Here is a 7,113-nt window from a genome sequence, read left to right as displayed (position 1 = left end):
ATCTCTATCCCATCCACACACTACTCCTTTCCCCTGCCGAGTGAGTCACGCCTACCCCGAAAGGGAAATGGCTTAATGGTGTAATAATAATAATAAATAATAATAATACAAAAACTATCCCACCTAGGTTCAAATATTGCAATATTTGGAAGATATTTTTTAGTAGAATAATTGCATTAAATACTCTTAAAAAATCAAATGAATATTGTGGTAAAAGATCTTCGAAATATCAATTTTTATAAAATATTTAAAAAAATCACTTGTGATAAAATCTGGGACTGGAATGGAAATTTTCTAATGTGTCCACTAAGGGTTTACATTTTTTTGTGACTTCTTCCCTATTCCTTTACCGCCCCTCACACACCTACTTGGTGGTGGGAGGGGGATTTGCAGTTTAAGCTGCGTTTGGAACCACCAAGAGCAGCAGCTTCAAGTACTTAGAGTACCTTTTTCTCTACTAGAGGTACTGGTCCCACGACCGGTACCTCTAGGCTCTCAAGACTCTTCCAGAGTGCGAGGCGGAAATCGAACTTGCAAACTGACGGAGTGGGTCCAAAACCCCCACGACCACCGTCCCACTTTAATAAAATCTAAATCCCAATTTATTCATAATTTTAACGTAGTAATTTTTTTAAACCTTTTTGCATTGATATTCGTTAAAATTATTACCATTTAATTAAAAAAATCGGTTTTTTTTTATTTCAGAAAAAAAGTCTATCGTACTACTGTCATATCGCGAAATTTAATTTTCCATTTCTCTGAACCAATTTTTTTTTCTTCTTAAAAATTTTTTATTATAAGTCAACATTAATAAGTAATTTCATTCGAGCTGCGCTCGCGCAGCAGCTAGAAAAAGTAATCTTGCTCAAAGAGTGAAAGCGCAGCAGCTAAAAAAGTATTTTTATAACTGCATTTTCCAACAATTTAAATGAAAATTTTAAACCCTGTGTGTCTGAACTAAATTTTAGGTAAAATCATATCAAATTCAAGTAGGTTTGTGTGAAATTTGAATTATACATGATTAAAGTTTCATTTATAACGTTATTTATGAGTAATTCTCGTGACAAAATATACAAATTATAAGGTTTATTCAAACCTTAATTTCCTTTAATCGCTTGAAAGGCTACGGATATTCCTAAAAAATGTATCTTTGATAATATTTAGTTATATATAACAACTAAAATGTTTGTAAACAACAACATTTGTTTGAATTCATATAATTGAATCAAACAAATTTTTTGCTTCAATTAAAAAAAGGTTTATTTAATTTTAAGAAATGAAAAATATTTGTCTTATTGATTAAAACAAATAATTTGTTTCGTACAATGTTTTTGATGTAAAAAAAGATTGCCTTGTATTAAACAATGCATTCGTTAAAAATCCGTTTATTTGAATTGATAAAAATATTTATTTGATTTAAACAAAAAATACAATACAAAGCAGTACTACAAAGTGCCAGTAGGCGTAGTAAAGCGCTGACGGCGGTTCCTAAGCAACTAACCCAAAATCTAAATTAATTGATCCTGTGATTGATTTGATGGTATTGGTGCTTTTTCAGTGTTTTAATGTTCTAAAGGTTCTGATTAACTATAAAATCATAAATTAGTTGAAAAAAGGCGCAATATCTTTATTTTAGGAACTACTTGAATGTTGGGGATTTTACCTTGGACATATAATTGAAGATTTCGGGGGTTTTTTTTTCGGATGTTTGATTTTCAATACTATAACCTCCTTTCTTTGTAAAGATGATTTATAAAATCAACAAGGTCTTTTCCTGTTACAATTATCGTTGTATACTTATTAAAAATAAACACATTAACGAGCTTATATATTATTTTGATAAAGAATGCCGAATTTTGAGGTTAATTGTAAAAAAAGATTAACTTCACTTGAACAAAATCTGTAATTAATTTAAAATACGTATATTTAATGTAAACATGAATTTTACTCAATTTAAACGAGAGATTCATTAAAACATACCAAAAATGTATTTGAACCAAACTAATAAGGACAAACAAAAAATGTATTTCAATCAAACAAACATTTCTTTGACCCCATATTAACGAAATATTTTGTTTGATTCAAACGAACATTTTTCTTAGTGCGAACTTGAAGGCAAATCCCTAATTTTGTAAAGATTCTTGTCAGAAAACGAGATTGGTAATGTATTCAGAAAAATAGAAACTTTCATGAATTTCAGATTTTTGAAATATTTGTTCTTTCGAAACTGATACGTGGATCCGAACTCACAACCAGTTTGTGTGCTAAGTTAGTGTTAGTAGCAACATGAGAAAACTTGCGTGAATTGAACTATCGAATATCCCTGTAGTCTTTATTCTGAGCTTCACCTGCTTCTTCGGAAAACTCTCCAATTAGTAAGGAAAAATGTTTCACGACATCAAATCCATGCAATAATATCTTTTGGCCAGCTACAGGCATGTAGTACCACGGGTATAAACACACATACAGTTTTGCGGTCTCCATAGCATATGTTTTTAACGTTTCCAAGTCAGTTGGCTCTGTACTTGTTAATTTGTGCAATATTTATATAATAATAATTATAATAATATTTGTGCGGTATTCCCATCACTGGATGTGCCTGAGCGTTGTTTTACTGTATTTATTACCAATCCTGTCTTCTGATAAAAAGCTTTGTAAATTCGAGTGTTCGTCTTCTTTTGCAAATCTTTATATACAGCCCCGAGTAAAAATGCTTCGACTTGAGTTCGCCTTAGTTATATCTTGAGTTCGTCTCCAAAATTAAAATTGATGAATGAAAAATTTGTAATCATCAATGTAGTTATTTTTAATTAAAAAAATCAGAATCCGTGGGTCTGAGCGAGTATAACCGTTAAAACTTTTCTTCAAAAAATGAAAATTGTAACTGTCTAGAAGGATCTCCTAAACCGTTAGAAATACGTAAAAACAAACAAAATTTTTGATATCATCTTCAAACAAGTATAATACAAGTAACAATCCGTACATAAGTTGATTAATTATATATATATATATTGTATAAAAATATACAAGATTGTTTAACCATTAACAAAGATTACCTTGTATGACTGTTAGAAGTACCCTTTTTGTTAAGGCAGGTATATTCTCAAAGTTATAAGCCGCATGTGTTGGAGTCATAACAATTCGACTCAAGAGAAACATTTATGTCTTTAAGACATAAAAACTTGTCTCCGAGACATAAATTGAAGTCTGGCTCCGTCTCAAATCTGAGACACACCTTAGTCAACTTTTTTGTCTTCAGCATGTCTTAATTGCGGGCAATTCAAGTTGAACTCAACTTGGCTTATCTCTTGGAGACAAGTTTTTATGCCTTGAAGACACAAATTTTTTCTCTTGAGTCGAATTTTTATGACTCCAACATATGCCGTTTATAACTTCGAGCTTGTATCTGCCTTAACAAAAAGGGTATTTCTAACAGTCATAAAAGCTAATCTTAGTTAATGGTTAAACAATCTTGTATATTTTTATACAATATATATATATATATATATATATATATATATTGTTTGACGATGATATCGAAAATGTTGTTTGTTTTTACGTATTTCTAACGGCTGAGGAGATCCTTCTAGAAAGTTACAATTTTTATTTTTTGAAAAAAATTTTTAACGGTCATACTTGTTCAGACCCCCGGATTCTGATTTTTTAAATTAAAAATAACTACATTGATCATTACAAATTTTTCATTTATCAATTTTAATCTCATTTATGAGCTAAAAAATGTTCGATAATCTCAGCCAAGACAAGACTCGAATTAAGAGAAGTAAACGCCGTTTTACCTGTCGTGGCGATAGCAGTGAGATGAAGGCCTATGTCTGGACTTAGTTTTTAGACGCAGCCAGTAATCGATGTCTTGGAGACGAACTAAAGACATAACCTAGTCGAACTCAAGACGAAGCATTTTTAGTCGGGTTTTCAGCAAAAAGAAAATTTTACCGATAATAAGACTATTTGTCACTTTATTCATAATATATTACTTGTAAAATACTGACACAAGAATTCCACCAACGTTAGGCATCATACTGGTTTACAACTGGCCCAGTACTGACCGTCACCACGGATGCAATACCGGCACAGGAGTTACGCCAATCGTTGGTGTCATACTGGATCGACTACTGGCGCAGTATTGATATGGATTATTGGTAAAATACTGAAATAAAAGTTTGAGCAACGGTGACATCATACTGGCGCACCGCTGGCTAAAGAGTGATATACGCTACTGGTGAAATACTGGCACCGGCGTTTCCCCAGCGATTGAAGTAACAGTGGCCACATACCAACTTCAAGTGATGATTGACAACCGACATAAGAGTTCAGCCAGTGGTTGCCATGATACTGAGTCTATTACTGGCTAAGTACTGATACATATTACTGGTCAAATACTGACACAAGTGTTTAACTAACGGTTGGTATCATACTGATATACTACTGGCTTAGGAATAATATTTATTACTAGTGAAATATAATGACCTAAGAGTTTAACCAACGATTGGCATCGTACTGGTTTGCAACTGGCCCAGTACTGACCATTAACACTGGTGTCATGCAGACACAGGAGTTTCGGCGTTGGCGTGATACTGGATTTACTACTGGCGCAGTACTGATACGTATAATCGGTCAAATACTGACAAAAGCGTTGAAACAACGCTTGGCATCATACTGGTTTACTACTGGACTAAGATTAATATGCATTACTGGTTAAATACCGGCATCGGTGTTTCGCCCTTCATTGGCGTAGTTCTGGCCACATAATAACTTTAAGTGCTGAATGAAGACCGAGATAAGAGTACAGCCAATAGTTGGCGTGATACTGTGTCGACTACTGGCGCAAGAGTTCAGGCAACGGTCGACATTATACTGGTGTACTACTGGCTTAGGAGTGGTATACATATCTGGCGAAATACTGGTACGGGCGTTTCGCCAGCGATTAGCGTATTTTTTGTAATTGTCACTAATTGTATTTAAAACTAGAATTCAAACAATGTTTTTTCATGAAAAATGGTATTTTTAATGTGAATTTTCAAAACAGAACAGTTACTGCCCACCAGTACAGGCAGCCAGTCGTTCGCCCAGTATCGCAGAACGTTGGCTGCACGACTGGGGCGGTACTATGCCAGTAGTACAAAAATAGACTTTAAAAAAAGCACGTCTATAAATGTTGTCAGGGTGTTTTGAAATGTCGAGAAATTGACTATACAATTAAGAAGAAAACAATTTTTTCTATTTCTTGTTTTGACTTAAATATTCTAAGTTCCACCTTCATGAAAAATGTTAAAGGTTCAGAAAAAATTTCATTGGATGTATGTCTTAATCGTTGTAGAATAGTCTGAAACATCTAAAAAGCAAAACGTTACACAAAGGTTTAAAGAACATTGTTATTAAAAAAATTGTTGCGCAACGTGGTAAAAATTCTAAGTTCCGCCCATACAAATTTCAAATGTTCATTAAATATTATTATCTCTGAACTGTAGCTTATGAGGATGGCTTTTTCATAGAGTTTCAACTTGCTGGTTTAGCGCAGTGGTTAGCACTCCCGACTGCTAGGCGATAGATTTAGGTATATACATGTAGGTTCGAAACCCCGTAGCGTTAGAAATATAATTTGTAATTTAATGTGTAAAAGTGTAATATATGTATTTGTTCTAAGCTGTGCCATTAACATGTATTGACAAAATACTAGCATTCAATTATTTTTTTTTTCAAATACTTTTTTGTTATATCTTTAGATTATAGAAATAGTGGGTGTTAAAATCAAACAAATAGTTTTAAAATTATATATTTTTTTAATTATAAATAATATTCGGACAATATGCAGTCGTATGATGATGAATATATGGTCTTTAAAACAATTAAATAATTTTTTATCATTTTTAAAATTAACTCCGGCGTTTTCGTACGCCACCGGTTTGCTAGTACTGTCCCACTACTGACAATCAGTACTGTGCCAGTACTGACAGTCCAGTACCGCCAACTGTTACAAGCCCAGTACTGGTATAGTACCGACCCAGTACAAACAGCCAGTACTGGAACTCCGACAGGTGGTACTAGGCCTGTACTGGGCCGGTGGTGTATTTCTACCTGAGATACCTTCGTTATCATTTGGAGCCTGACCAGTAGCTGTCCAGTACTAATCTGCAGTAGTGGCCCAGTGGTGAACTTCAGTGCTGGCTCAGCACTACAGGTCAGTATCTTGCCGAGTTTGCAGTAATGGTTGGGCCAGTACTGGGCCAGTACCGAACTCCGACCGGCATCTGTTCAATGCAGAGTAATTCGAAAGTTTTTAATTGATTAGAATATGTTTCAGCAAGGGTTTGACAGAGATACACTGCTGCCGTCGCCTGAGTTAACTTGGAATATATGTATTAGAATACCAAGATAAATAATCTTATTACGCCGAGACATCAATTATAAATTAGAAATGGAAAACAAAATCTTTAGAAAGGCTTCTTAGACTTATAGAATTACTGCATTCTCCTGTTACCGTCCATGTTAATCAAGATTTCAGAGAGGATTTTCGATGTTCGTGGCCATGCCAAGAGGAAGCCTTACGATTTTCCCGAAACATTGGAAAGCGTAGAAAGTAAAATTAATCACCACATTCTCGGAATCAGTGGCAAGAAACACATGCGTAAAATTAGCTAACACTACCGCGGAACAGTCTAGCGGAAGATCAAAGTCTTGGTGGGGGTGCACTAGGCTATTCCGTAGCCGAGGGGATGAACATGATGTTGCAACTAAAATTCGTATCACGCATAATTTGAAAGAATATCGCGTATTCCCAGCGGGATACAAACACCGTAAAGCCATCAGGGGAATACCGAATTCACGCTTTTTCGAATTTCTACCCGAGTGACCCAGCGAGTTTCATATTCTGAACAGTAGGTCGGCATCTTGTTTTACAAACTACAGAACAAAGTGTCGGGTAAGTTAAATAGAATTATTTGATGAGGCCCTCCATGCTGAAACAGCTACTTCGATCAAAATAGGTTTTCATGTATTTACAAATGTTATTCTATTTGATGCTAGCAGATCATTAACATGCAGAATTCCCAATTTCTACAAATAATTTCTAAATGGACATTCCATCCCATTTAA

The sequence above is a fragment of the Belonocnema kinseyi genome, chromosome 5 (assembly GCF_010883055.1).
Source record: "Belonocnema kinseyi isolate 2016_QV_RU_SX_M_011 chromosome 5, B_treatae_v1, whole genome shotgun sequence".
In the NCBI taxonomy this organism is placed as follows: domain Eukaryota; kingdom Metazoa; phylum Arthropoda; class Insecta; order Hymenoptera; family Cynipidae; genus Belonocnema; species Belonocnema kinseyi.
This window is presented reverse-complemented; position numbering follows the sequence as displayed.